The following is a 15584-nucleotide window of genomic DNA, read 5'->3' as shown; positions in this document are numbered from 1 at the left end:
CTGGCTAGTAGCTGGAGGCATAAGCATGAAGCCGAGCTGACTGGAGCAGAAAAAGAGGAACAGGCCTTTGTTGCTCACCAGCCTGTTAAATCTGCCATGTCCGCTTCCTCACACACTCACCACCTTGTGACCAAACACATACACACACCGCATCTGTTTTGTAGTTGATTTACCTCCTCCAGACTGCGATTACTGTGGGCTGCTGCAGCACTGTTACTATGGGATTGTTGGTGACTGTGATGAGAATAGCCACGGACAACTGCGCACGATAAACAAGAACAAAACCACATTCATGAGTGCGAAAAAAGGACACCAGAACAAAGGGCTCTGCTGATTTATACATTTCTTCAGCCTTCACACATTTGTCCTTTGCTCACAGTTACAGTATGCACTGTATGTACGCAGAGCTCTTTCCCCCCATCTGGTGACGGCTCCTTTATACATCAACCTTATCGTGTAAACACCTTGCATCAGCAATGACTGCATGAGCAGCATTGAACTTAGTATGATGGCAAAGCAGCTAGCTCAACCATGGTGATATAAAGATATAGTTTTTTAAGATTCCTGGTTACATTTACATATTTTAATTATTCCTTCACTGAATTGTCTCTCCTTTAGCCATTGCTTGCATGATGAATTTTGTTTTTGTGCCATTCATGGAATAATTTGTCATTTTAAGAAATACTCAGATTTGACCTCTTGTCTAGAGTTAGATGAGAAAAGTGTGACTCTGACTATTCAATATGAAGTTGGAGTGACAGTTAGCTTAATAGAAATGGGGGAATTGAGGTTGCCTGACTCGGACAATTACAGTGCTCTGGGAAGTCAGAGCTCCCAGCAAATAGATGGTCACATAACACCATGTAAATTGTTATAGTTTGTGTAGATTACATATAAACCAGTGAGCTGTAGAGCTGCTGGTATGGAGATGTTACCTTTCCACCCCCTTTATTCTACGCTAGCAAACCATGTCCTGGTTCCAGCTTAGTATTGGACACCCAGATTGATGTGCAACCCTCAGATGTAGGTGTGCAGAGGGGGCGTGGCAGGTGCACTGGTAATAACATACTCCACGGACAACTGGTGAGTCAAATGACCTGTTCAGGGCTTGGCTTTAGCGCTTTTACGCTGGCTCCATTTCCAGAGAGGAAGGCGTGTATATGAGGCAAACCCTAAATAAGGATGCTTGGGAAGGAGCTGTGGGAAAGTGGAGGGATAAATTAGGGGTAATGGGTTGAGGACACAGTTTGCATATAGATGTGGAGGACGGCTTGGGTTGAGTGTGGAAGTGGGTGATTAAGGTTTATGAGTAAGAGAGTATTGGGCAAACAGGAATGGTAAATTATGTGGGCTCTGAGGAGAGATTAAGACACTTGTGCTCTCATCACCTCTTAATAGATTTTTATCTCATGGAGTGAATGCCTGTAGTTTATTTTTCTGGAGGGGGCAGTAACCAGCATCCACTCACTAATGCGTTTTTTTCCAGACATACGGATACATAGAGTCAGGCCGCCTCTTGTCCGACTGCAGGGCATTACATTTACATATTCATGCCCCAGCTGGGCAGCTGTTTCTTTTGATGTTGCCAGTATGCCCGTCAAATCATTTACTGAAGCTTGACACTGTTTATTTCCAGCTGGTTTCTAAGTGTCGTAGGGAATACTTACTTTTCTATATCTTTACGCCAGAACCTGTAAAACTGACTGGCATTGACGTTATTTAACCCAAGCCAGTTCTAACCCCTACAATGTTAGCTGTGGGTGCATTCTATTTTATGAGCTCCAGACTGGGATATGCCTTTTGTGTGAACTTAGAGTGGATACACTGTCATATGAATGCAAAACATAATGTGACAATGTGAGAGGGGTTCACTCATAGCAAGACTTTTCACCTGAATCTGCAGCTCCCCTCAAATGAATGGAGCTCACAGTGAGTTCATTGCTTAGATATCTGTTACTGGTTCAGTTGACTCTCAATGCCCAGTGTAGTTAGTGCCACATTTTGTAGCACATAAAGTAAAACAATGAAGTAACTACAAATATGAGATGGAAAAGAAAAGAAAATGAAAAGAGATGCAATCACCACTAGGCTGGAGCAGCTTTTCATTCTACAGCTCAGGCTTAGATACGGCCCATGTAAATAGTTTCACTCCATTAACAAATATTAAGTAGTGGCATTTATCTTTAATAATGGGAAACAGCGATGAAATGGAGAAAAGGTCTTTTGCCAAAAACCCACTGGACTGTAGCCGACTGAAGTGTTTTCATGGAGAAAACTAAGACACACATTTATGCCTTGAATCGGAGCCAAATTTTTTGAATGGCTTCTTTTATCGATGATTGCATTCCTGTAAGACAAAAGAAACTATTCCACACCTCTATAACCGTCCTTCTTTCTGCCATGGTTTTTAAGCATTGATGCACTCGCATTAAATAACACAATCTGTAGCTGTACGTATTGATTCTCTGCCACCTGTGTTGTGACCGTTTTTTGTATTTTATTTCTGTCACACAGACATGTATAATGAATTGTGGAGGTCTTTTGGCAGTTCAGCCTTTTACCTGTTTATGACTGCATAATGACAGAATATTCATCTTGCTCTGTGTGTGTTAAACAGACTGTGCCTTTATAGACTCTCATTCAGAAATGAAATGACTTTCATAACGCAGAGAATACAGACAGTGCCAGATTGACTATTGCAGGGGAAGAATGGACATGATGTGCTCAAGGTCTGTACTATTACAATTACAATTTGTAATTAAGTTGGGCATTTTGATTTCAAGCCAATTTACACAACATTTCAGAAGACAAAAATCTTTTACTGTTAAACTAGTGTAGCCAGCAGCATAAAGTAGTTCACAGTCTAGCTTCACCTCCTCCAGCTACAACATGAAAACAATACATTAATGCATCTTTTCTGCATAGAGATGCATCATTTTTGACACTTTAAGTACTACCTAGCATTTTGAATGCAGACCTGGATTCTTGTTTGGTAAATTGTGAATTTGATTTGTAGGGGTATATTTTTATTTTTATTTACTACATACAAATAATCTTATTCCATTAGCAACTGTCCAAAAGTCACATTTATATGTTTTTATTATAAGTTTGACTTGTGACACATCCCACTTTAATATGCCAAATACCAAGACTGTTACAGTAAGTTAACATTAGCTGTAGCCTACAGTCTACTTAGGCAAATTTGTAGCTGTTGGTTCCACGAACGATACGTTTTTCACTTGCCACTTAGAAGCCTCACGACTAACATCATAATAGCTAATTCTGATGGCAGATCAGTACCGACTAAATTCTAGAAAAAATTAGACATTGCATTAAATGAACGTAATGTCACGTTCAGTAACTTTATACCACACAGTACAGTAGTAGTTTAAAAAGATAAATTAAATATCATCCGGCCGAATCAGTCATCAGTAATGCGCTTCAGCCTCTTGCGGCCAGAATGAATATTACACAAAAATGTAGTTTTCACCTGTATAGTTAAAAGAAGGAACTTAGGCAAACGATCCTTTTCTTGATTCATAAACACCTCATCATAATAATCACTTGAGACTTGGAAAATCAAATACTGAAATATAATCTTCTCTCTTGCCTTTGGGCTTCCCAATAATATTTTGTATAGTATTTCATTTTCTTACACAATATAATGTAGCATTTGATACCATTGTGACCATGGTCAAAATGTCATGATGATAAAAGTGATCATAATGTGAGTTCACCTGTGATATGTCACATTCTACATTTCTACATTTCTATATACAGCTGGTTTGTAGCAGTACATTGTTCTGCAGAATTATTCAATTTTTAAATAAGACTTATTTGATAGACAGGTTTGGATATGTTCTGCATTGTCTCAGTGGTAAAGTGTCTGTATGTGTACATCACGCTGAGCAGTCATACAAGGTTTGTTTTTTGGGAGGCCTGCTCTCATGTATGAAGCAGAGGTTCCTGAGCTGAGCTGCATTTGTGTTTCTGCTAAATAATGTATTCGTATCCAAATGTCTCTGTAGGACACTGCTGCTGGTGATGCTGTCTCTCACAGGTGCAGCACGAGCTCCTGAATTCCCTGACAACACAAACAGGAGGAACACATGCGCACATCGAGAGTTTACATCCCGAAAAAATTACACAAAAAAAGCACTGTGATTCTCATGCCTGCAGAGAAAACTGCAAATGCATTCACTACACACACACACGTACACACACCCACACACACACACACACACACACACACACACACACACACACACACACACACACACACACACACACACACACACACACACACACACACACACTATACACATTTATGCTCACTGCTGATGCACAGGCACAATAACTCAGAACACAGACTTGCACTAAAGCCCAGCTGTCTTACAAGCAGTGTAGGTTTAATAGGCAGCTATTTGGTCTCTATTGAGTTGTGTGCTTGCCAGCAGTTCACTGAGCAGAACTCACACAGTGAAGCCCAAGAGTTCTTTTCTCTGTGAATATGCTAGAAAGACAAAAGGCAGAGGAAGAGTGAGGAAGTGAGGCAGACATGAAAACGACCTTGTGGAGCTGGTTCTCCAGTGCACACGTACAAACTCCTCACTGGATCATGACAAAAAAAAAAACACATTTTCATATGTATGTGTGAGCGCGCATTAACAGGTTTTTTACACTTGGTTGCAACCTGCATATGAAAAGATGAATATGTTAATGCTGATGTATTATAATCTAAGACTTACCTTGAGTAATTGTCCTCAGTGTAAATATAGAATCCACATGTTAGTACTGTACATTATCAGTGAGATATGAACACTAATACATAAGGCCAACCTATTAGGAAGCTTCTGTTATACTGTACACTAGATTTTATAGCCACGATTTAATGTGTTTAACACCTCTAATCAAACCATGACTTCTCTGTGTAATTGTACTGAACTTTCCACGAACCCTTGAATGCTATTTATCCAACAGAAGGGGATGAATACTGGAGCCTTTAACGCTACTGTGATATAATTCAGAGAACTTTATTATTTACCTCCATCCAAAAGGTTACGATTAACCTTTGAGTGTGTGTTTACTTGTCAGCAGGATCATGCAGAAACTACTGAATTGATTTGCACCAAACTTGGTGGCTGATCCAGAGGGACAGATACAGAATGTCATACGTGTCTGTTTTACTTTTCAACTAGAGCAGTGCCTGTTCTAAACCTGCCTGTGAGGAATGGGCTGTGGTAATACTGGTTGCAGTTGACTTTCTCAAACAGTGATCTACAGCAAGTAAAGACCGGCTGCAGGACTTCACAGAGTTCTGACGCCATGCAGCGTTCACCTGTTTATTTAAAGTTCAGTGAAGCCGAACCCTGACAGAATCAGTTGTTTTTACAGCTGTCAGGGACACAGTGAACATGCTGTTGCCAAGATCAACAACATCACTTACACTGATGAGTCCATGCAGCCACTGCTGCTACAGAGCGCTGGTCACTGATTTATTCTGAACGAATCACATGTCCAAATGGCACCAAATTCAACACTGCACTTCCTTGGATCCTTACACACGCCAAGTGTGAAGGCGATTAAGGGTTTTAGAGATATGCACTCCACACACAGACTGACAGAAAGACAGAGATAAGAGCTGGACATACAGTATGTGGTTTACTCTACTTGGTCTAGTTTGAACTTGATTCAGGGCATCTGCACTACTTGCAGTTGCTGCTTCAGTTTGATTCATTCTCAAGTGCAGAGAGGCTCACAGTTGGAGATGGAGTCCGACTCATCTGCTGAAACTAGTAAGTTGTACCTCATCAGCACCTGTGCATGGCCCCAGGTTTCTGAAAGATCCTGGTCCAAATGTTACAACAGGGACCACTTATCATCACATGTTGTTTAGAATATAAAATCTTAAAATGTTTCGACTCTGACAGTCTCATCAACAGACATAAATGGAGAATAGACAGATCGGGTGTACTATGTTTGTAGCCCAAACTCAGGTACAGTGTGTAAGCATATGTAGTCAACTGCTGTACATCTACAGAAAAAAAGCACAGCTGAGTTGAGTTTGCAGCATCTTCCTTCAACGGAGGAGTGTGAAAAGCAGAGAGAGGGAAGAAAGATGGATGGAGGTGCTTAAGAAAATGATGCATCATCACACTTTCACGCTGTTCCCCATCTCTGGGGGATGTTGAGGAGTTCCTCTCCTGCTCTGTGTTTGTGTGTGTGTCATCAGTGAGTTCTTGCGTGCTATTAAATGTGTTCGTAGAAGTGTGGATGATTGTGTTAATAGTTTGTGTGTGTGTGTGTGTGTGTGTGTGTGTGTGTGTGTGTGTGTGTGTGTGTGTGTGTGTGTGTGTGTGTGTGTGTGTGTGTTTGTGTGTGCATGCACGCGCCATATAAAAATGCTGACACCAAGTTCAGTAGTCAGGGGGGTCGTCATTACTCGTCCCAGCCATCAGCGGGGGAGCCAATTTCCATTTAAAAGAGATCTCCTTTCCTCTCCTCTTTTCCATTCCTTCCCTTTTCCTCTCCATGTCCTCGTCTATCTCACTCCCCTTCAGAGAGCGCCATCTCTCTGGTTCCTCCTCTTTTTTCCTTCCATCCCTCCTTCTCTCTTTTCCAACAGGCCACGAAGGCACTCATTTAAATGCTCTCACACATGCTCTTTGTGCCATCGAGGAGAACTTTTTCTTCTTGAATGTTGTCGAACAAAATGGTGGAATGTTCCACGATGCAAGCATGATGCTATGCGTCTAGATAGAGGGGGGGATCTGCACTGTTTTCAAGTGGTAATCTACACATCAGTGACTTTTGATATGGGTCCTATATGTAATGATTTTTATCACCTTGTTGGCTTGAGTCTATCTCTGAAGGTTTTCAATAAGGACATGGCTGGGGATCAATCACTCGTCAACTAGCCAAGAAAACACTGTGTCACGGTGTGTTTGAAATCACAACAGTCAAAAGCAAATCACTCTGACTCCACTTGAACCTACAATAATTGATTATTTGGCCACTTGGATGCAACAAAGCTCAGCAAAAACAGCAACATATCATCTGTTGACAATGCTTATAGAGGGAATGCGTTATCAAACAATGGCCTGTGTACACATGTAGCAGACATGGAGCAACATTAGTGTTCAGTGTTAGCTCTTCTTTTAACTTCGGTCTTTAGCTTGCTTCGTTACGTCATTCTTTTCACACATTAGATGATAACTTTGTGCTGCGACTGGTTGAGACTGTATATAAAGATGTCTGACAGAGCAGCTCCCCAAAAGTGAGGCCAAATCAACCTTATCGCCCCCTGGTGACTTGCTGAAGTATAGGTCATAAACCCTGCCTCCTCAATGTTAGTGGATGGGACTTGGACAAAAATAAAAAAAACTATCAAAGTGTACATCAAACACATTTTTCTCAAGATAGTTTCTGTCATTTTAGGTAGTTCTTACCACACTGATTGTTCTTTCTATGCTGGGATCATCACTGTGAGTGACCGTTCACACATTACACAGATTAATATACAATTTTGACTAGTGCAGCTTTTAAGTAATCTTAACATTGTTTTTTATATTCAACAAATCTTCTGAAAACATAGCAAAATGGCCAGTGTCCTCTTTGAATAGTTATAAAATGTTGTCTCTTTAAAACAAGTTTAGAAACAATATTGATATGATGAGTATCATTTACCATAACATTTCAAATGTCACAACATAAGTTTGAGATCTGTCCATAGTGCAGGAACTCTACTCTGTGAGCAAACCTGCGCTGAGCAGATAGAAACAAACTTCTGTTAAAATGGTCTTTTACAGTTTTTAATGGGATGATTTATAGGATAATGAAATTACACAATTTCTCATTCTGCAGGATTTGGCAGGAAGCCTCCCAAAACCCCCCAATTTCATGTCCAGAGTGAGCCTAATTCTTTTGCTGCCTATGAGGATTGAGTGAAAATGACAGTTTAATCCTGGCTGTTTAAAGTGAAGACACTGAAACTGTAAAAAAGAGCCAAAAAAGGTGCTTCCCTTTTCAACGTCTTTATTTTCACTGTGGCAGCAGGCTAAGTGGACTACTCAAGACATCCATGTCCTCTATCTCCTCATGGGGGATCCTGAGGGAATCCAGGGCTGGTTGGGATATACTATTTAATCCCTGCAGCATGTCTGCCTCAGGGTCTGCTCTCCTCACAGGGAGGCTTTCCAGCATCACCCTTTTTAGTACATACCCAAAGGTTGTAGCCTGAAGGTCAAAATGCAATATAACTTTAGATTGATTGGTGAAATGACATCTCAACTTCAGCTTTATGATTGCAGCACCAGTCGTTCCCTTCACCAAAACCTTTCCTCCAGGTGTAATTCAGTTCCCTTCTGTTGTATCCATCTCTTACTCCCTCTCTGGCTGTGTCTTTGTTTGCTCAATGTCACCTTGACACTGAAGTGGCACTGTGAAGGAAACAGACAAGGGCGGAGGAATGTAGCAATATAAACGTGTGTGCTGGTATGTAATGTGTATTTGACTCTTGTGTGTGTGTGTGTGTGTGTGTGTGTGTGTGTGTGTGTGTGTGTGTGTGTGTGTGTGTGTGTGTGTGTGTGGTGTGTGTGCGTGTGTGTGTTTCGTGCATATATGTAGGGAATACCCATATATGTGTATACCCTTTATTCCACCTTATCATCAGGTAAAAACATAAAATGGGAGTGATGCTGGCATTATGGTGACATAGCACATTTCACATATGGAGCATTTTATGGGATAGAAATCTAGGGATTTTAATAAATTTACATGACAACATATGCTGAGTAATGTGATCTATATTCCCGACTAGTGGAACAGCTAATCCATGTTATTCAAAGAGGAGGGATCTCGTGTTGCGTGGCTTCAGGATTGTGTGATATATGAGTGTTAAGAGGAAGAGGCAGGAACATTAGCTTGAGTGTGAGTGAGCTGTCTATGAAAATGCAATCTCTGGTGATGAGTTCGGTTCTCTTTGATGTTAGCCTCCCTGGAGAAGCACCACAGTATTAATCAGACATGATGTCTTATTGAAACTCATTTTCATTCTGTGGAGATTTGTGCTTGTTTGCTTCCATTTGCCTTGTGTCCAGTTGGCTATCGTAAATCTCTCTTAGGTGATAAAAGCTGGTCCGTCCTGGGGAATGGGTTGGTTTCGTCACTATTTTACATCAATGTGATGGTTTAATTGTGGAAGAGAAGAAAGGCGACACCTTGGGTCCATAAACAAACTGAATGTCCCCACTTTAAAGTCTTTAATGGGTCTGAGGCCAGGCATGTCTTCATGGTGGAGAGGAGAAAAAGACATCCTGACCTACAAATCCATAAAGGATGGAGGAAAACAAGTTTGTTATATTTCAAAGTTGGGGAGACAGTGGAGACAGTACACTATTGTCCCAGTGTGCAGGGGGAAAACTCCCCAAAAGACATCAGCAACTCGGATAAACAGGAGTCTTCCTAGCAACTACATAATCCTATGTGTAGTTGTTGACCAATTAGTAATATTGGATCCCCTCAGACAGGCATGGAGAGTGTTAAAATGGTACCCTTCGCATAATCTCGTGGCCCCAATTTTTGGTGCTTCAAGTGTAGACCCCGGATATCTAGGCTAAAACTCGCCATACACCATTTATTTAATCGTACAAGTCAAACGTTTCTCCACACGAAACACAACCAGTGATACTTTTGTTTTATTTCCAGATGACATTTTGGCTTATCTGCATATTAATGCATATTAATGCAGATGAAATAAAAAGTCGATGCATTTCTGTCAATGTAAACCATGTGTTGAAGGAGACAAGAGAAAATTCACAATGGAGGGCTTTTTGGACAATGCTCTCAAAGGGCTGGTTGAGGGTCAAGGATTGGTTTTAAAGTTCAGGTTAAAATTATGTTCAGGTTTGGGGTTGTGGAAATGGGCATTTAGTTGTGATGTCAATGAAAAGAGGAGTATCGGAGGAGGGTCTGGTGACTGTGATTTACACTGTAGAATACTGGATTCTCACTTCAAACTAGTGCACGCTATTAGAGAGGAGAGACAGATGGAGAGAACAAAAGAAGCACAGGGGTGAACTGATAAGCCGGATGGCAAGATGAGAGGGAACAGAACAGAAAAGTAAAGAAAAGAATCAACCCCCACAAAGAAAAGAGGAAATAAAGAGTACAGAGTAAGAAAAAAAAAGCAAGACATAGGCACATATAGGACAGAATGGAAACAATGAGAGTAATAAGGGGAAACCAGAGGGGATGAAAAGAGCAGGAGCAGCAGGCAGACAGCCACAGTGTGAGATTAGAGAGCAAGTGAGAGAGGAGGAGGAGGTTAGAGGAAATGGGAAAAGGAAGTGCCGAGCCATTTATTTTCCTTTTTCCCCTCTTTAATTCATCCTCTTCCTACTCTTATCAGAGATCAGGACCATTGGCTGCCACACACACACGCACACACACACGCACGCACACACTTGAAGGGCGTACTGGAGAGTCAAGCAGAAAATGCAACTCCTGTCCTCAAAGACAGAAAATGCCTGAGACCCTGTGTTGATCTCAGATTTTCTCGCTGAGGTTGGCTTTCATCTTTCCACCAACTTTCCTGCTAACACAATGTAATCTGTCGTTTTGAGCCTCCGACAACTTTTGTTTTGCCAAATATAATTAACTTGTATTGCAGAAATTTGAAAATAATATTTATAATAATATAGTATTTGCTAGGATTGAGGCAAAAATGCAGAATGTGAGCAGAACGTGTCTCTCTGTCTGAGGCATCGGAGTTAGATATGAAAGCCCCTCAACGTAGACACTACAATGTTCTGTTGGTTGGTCCTTTATCTACAACCTGACCTGGGTACTGCTTAGAGAGAGAAGGGAATTTAGACAGGCACTATTCTCCTGTACAGATATGATGTGTAATATACAATTAACACTAATATATAGTGGCATATAATGTGTGAGGATGTTCGAAAATTCCTCATCAAAGAGGGAAAAAAAGATACTGAAGGGAAATTACAGACAATGTTGGAAGTTTCTTCTATCTCAACAAAGGATCCCAGGGAGCTCAGCCAGAGTGACCAAGGGTCCTTGGTCACCTCTTACCAAGGCTCTGAAAACTCCTGATTGTTTCACACTTGTTCCTCAGAGAATTATAAAGGCCACTGTTAGACGTATGAATCTTTAATGTGGCAGAATTTGTATTTGTAGTCTTCCCCCCGATCTGTGCCTCCACACACTCCTGTCTCTGAGCTGTGCAAGCAGTAATTTTGACCTCGGGGCTTGTTTTTTTGCTCTGAGCTTTGTAAGATGTGAGACTTATAGATGTATGCCTTTCAAAATATCTTATTAATGTAATTCTCATAATCAAAAAAAACCCACCTATATGTACACATATATGTGGTATTGCTCCAATTATATAAACACACACACACACACACACACACACACACACACACACACACACACACACACACACACACACACACACACATGTATGTATGTATTTGTGTACACTGTGTGTGTGTGTGTGTGTGTGTGTGTGTGTGTGTGTGCGACGACTCCACCTGCAGTAGAGGGCATACACAGAAATGGATCTGGCTTGTATTTTACAGGTAAGTAGAGCACATTTAATGGGACAGGTTTAATGGGACATTAAGCACATTGTTTACAGTTGTAAAGCACAAACGGTCTGGTTCATAGAACACAGGTGGCTCACATATTTCCAGCTCACTTTACTTTATGTGTCTAACACATTGTACATATTTCAGCGAATGTATTATATAAATTCTGCATATTTCTTATTGAAATAACTTAGTAAGGGTCATTGCAACCTTTGACGTCAGACTGTCTATTCGTGAAGAGCGTAGAGTGTCTGAGAGATGCTTATTGTAGACAGACAACAGACAACAGACAACAGACTAACTGTGACCTTGTGCTCAATAGTTTGGTACAAGAGGTTCTATCTTTCTACTATGCCCATCTTTCGAGTGTCACACTATAAACCCATTAACTTAAGTTTATGGAGACAGTGACTCACACGGGCCTCAGACAAGGTCTTATCGGGAAGAAGAGAAACATGTTGGTTGTGGATATGCTGTTAAAAAAGAATCACCATTACCGGTGCTGTTTTTGATAAATGATCGTGGTTAAAAATATTTTGCATTTCCTGTTGTCCAGTTTGCAACAGCAGTAAAGCTGCATTAAGGCCAACTTTAACCCAGTGTAAAAATGTTGGCTTCTTGTTTACTTGGACAGAGCAAATCCAGCAGGGCAGTGTTCTTGTCCAGTAAAAAAAAAATATCCAGGCTCAACTTGGCATTAAACAAGGTGGTGTGCAAACCAATCACATACATGGAAGTGATTATCCCAGTTGGATTACTTTGAAATGTGAACCCTGTATTTTTACTGATTACCTCACATTTACTGAGAAAAATAAAGTAATTGCCTCTGATATGGCTCTGTAGCATTGATTTGATTTTCTGAAAACCATGAATGCAATTTTTTCCAACATTAGATAAGACCTGTGTTAGACTTTTTTTATCTGCACATTGTATTTTCAACAGTTTGCAGACACTGGTGGTTCCTTACTGGAGCTCCTTGCCTTTTCTCGTTTGAGCAGGCTTCCGTTGCTTGCAGGTAAACAAACCATGTGGAGAGAAAAAGAGGCAGAGCACCTCGACCAAAACGCATCGGCTACCGGCTTTTTAATTGATCTGCATTCATATACAGATAGCTGTTAGTAGAGATAAGCCCAAATGTTGTCTGGGTCTAAAAAACTTACAAAAAGTATCACTGTTTGTGTTATATTACATTTGACTCATGTAAAAGAAACTAGTTGGACTGTAAATGGTGTACGGTGAACGGAAGCCAGAGCCTTGGCCCTGTTATCTGCTGTAATCACTCGAAAGCCCCAAAACATTGGCCGTTGTGCCCAGAAGCTAATTTGTCATCAGACAATAGCCGATGGGCTCAGAGATTGCACAACTATAAAATTAAATGAAAGTGTTTAATTTTTGTAGGCCTCACCAGAAGACCCTGATGATATGCAGCAGCTAACTTCAGCAACTTACGGTTAAGGTTTGGAGGTTAATGCACTTAAATGTAAATTTAAAGATACAAATGACTATTTTTTTTAATAAAGGAATTAGGAAAACAGAAACAAGTGGCTGAGATTGGCTGATAAAACTGTCACCATCAACTTTCCATTGCTGTTCTAGAAACTATGTGATAAACCAAATAAAACAGATAACCATCTCAACCGGTGAAGAGAAGAAGCTCTAGCCTGCTACGTCACTTATCTTCCCTCTGTCCACTCATTCCATGATTAGTTTCTCTGGTGTGTAGGTTCGTGTGTATGATTTTCTCTGGGGCCAATGAGAAGGAGCAAGATGGAGAGACAAGATAAGAGATTCACTTTGAGAGATTGAAAAGTTTTGAATTGCTTTGGACAAGCAGAAGCAAGTTAAAATAGAGTTTCTTGTTTTGAGCCTTTTTGCATTGTTGGCTTCCACTATCTGATTATCCCAAAGCTGGGATGTAATTTGCATGTTTTCAAAAGCTGCCACAACAACACTTCTTAATTAGTGTAATTATGTATATATATATTTATATATTCCACATTCAACAATGAAGCAATAGATTGAGATATGTGCTGGTAAGAAGAGTGGCAACAGTGTGGTCACGGTTTGTCAGCGCTCCAACACCTCACCACAAGCGAACCAAAGGAAGGAGAGGTGTCACACGTGTGTCCTCGACGAGATTGGGGTGGCTAGCAGGGTGGCAGGAATGCAACAACAAGACACATGGACTCCAAACCAGCAAGCCTATGACTGCCAGAACACTTCAGAGCTCTAGAATGCTGAACCACCATGGATCAAATACCCAATCCAGTCAGGTTACCTTGTCTTTCCTAGCCCAGAAACACCAGTGTGTTCAAGTTGTGAGCGCATATGGAACATATCCTGAGTTGCTGTCTGAAGGCCTAATAGGCTCCCAGTGGCATAAGGACGAGGTGCACTAACAGGCGCCATCTACACAGGGATTGTCAGTAGCAACATAACTATACCCAATGACGGTGATAACTGACTTTGTACTGAAGATTATCAAGTGGGCGTCTTGCTGACACTTGGTAATGACAGCTGAAGATTGACATGGTCCTGTGGCTGAAATAGCAAAGCAAATGCTCCTGCTTTAATTGACTGTCCTCCACGAGATGGGATGGAGGAGGCCTCTGGGAGAAAGTCCGGTCTGCTGACCTGGTGGGCAAAAACCAGAGCTGAAGACAGCATGCACAATATGTGACCACTGAGGCTCGCTGCAAGAGTTTCATCAGCTCTCTCCTTACACGTGGCCTTCAAGCTGTTTGGCATTATGGGACTCCACAGGAATTGAAGCATCAGGACGATTACAGATACTGCAGAGAAGGCATCAAGATGGCTGTGGAACAAGTAAGTGAACCCTACTAAGACACAAGCTAGAAACGAAATAACACCTGGCTGTGTAGCGTGGAAGAACAGAAACATCCAGGCTATGTGCATTAGAAGACATGTAAAAGAACATACTGCATGTTCAGAAGTAACAAGTAGAGACAAATCCTAACAGTGTGTGTAGGCTAGGCAGAGTTAACAATAAAGTAAGAGGTAGGTAAGTTACAAGAAAAGAAAATGCTGATATGGTGAAGAAAACACTTTAACATGGCTGTGTCCAAAATCTCTTACTAATAACTAGTCCACAATATAGTGAGTTTGCCATCTTGTATTGCTGTCCGAATGTTCAGAGAATTTTTTTGAACACTCATTGTTTCCCACAATGCATCATGAAAAGTAGTGTACAACCGAGTCAGTAACCAAGCAATATATACCATCATGCAATGATGTAATTATCAGCACTGTCCGAAAATGTTTCTTTCCTTTGGCTGATGAGCTCACTATATAGTCCTCTACATAGAAGACCCTAGTCAAGTAGGGGTTGCTAAGTGAGTGAGTGATTTCCTACACAGCCTGTGTGTGTGTGTGTGTGTGTGTGTGTGTGTGTGTGTGTGTGTGTGTGTGTGTGTGTGTGTGTGTGTGTGTGTGTGTGTGTGTGTGTGTGTGTATAAAGGCACTACCCATCAGAGTTTCCACCAGTTGAGTGAGGACGTGTGATAAGTCAGGACAGACACACAGCTGAACCCTGCAGTCCCAAACCAGAGACCATAGCTAATTTGAACAGACAGATTACTGTTTTTCTACCGACAGAAAACCCATCTTTTAAGTGTGTGTGTGAGTGTGTGTGTGCTCATCTCTGACATTCCCACAGTAGCCTGTCGACACAAGCCTGCCTTTAATTCAACAACCACTAGCCCTATTAAATATCCCCTGATCTGTGGCCATGGCATTTACTTCTCCCCTTCCATCCCCCCTTTCATCTCTGCTGCCAAATAATGCTCACAAGGATGACTCTCATCAGGAAAGAGTGTCTCCATGCTTATGTGAGTGTGTGTGTGCATCTTCTCACTATAATCTTGTGCTGAAAATCCTAACGTGAAAAATGCACTCAGAAAAAATATTGTAAACAGACTTCAAAGACAGGATAATCACCGGGAGCCTAGCCATGTC

The 15584-nt window shown here is 41.2% G+C and overlaps 1 protein-coding gene across 1 annotated transcript in view; it reads right to left on the bottom strand.

Annotated features, from left to right (window-relative positions):
- Window positions 1–15584, bottom strand: part of LOC118106476 (calsyntenin-2) — a 259141-nt gene that overhangs the window by 69605 nt on the left and 173952 nt on the right. The gene's annotated exons all lie outside the window — the stretch shown is intronic.

Source organism: Hippoglossus stenolepis, chromosome 4, assembly GCF_022539355.2.
Source record: "Hippoglossus stenolepis isolate QCI-W04-F060 chromosome 4, HSTE1.2, whole genome shotgun sequence".
Lineage (NCBI taxonomy): Eukaryota > Metazoa > Chordata > Actinopteri > Pleuronectiformes > Pleuronectidae > Hippoglossus > Hippoglossus stenolepis.
Note: the sequence above shows the minus strand (reverse complement) of the source record. Positions and strands in the feature narration are given on the sequence as shown.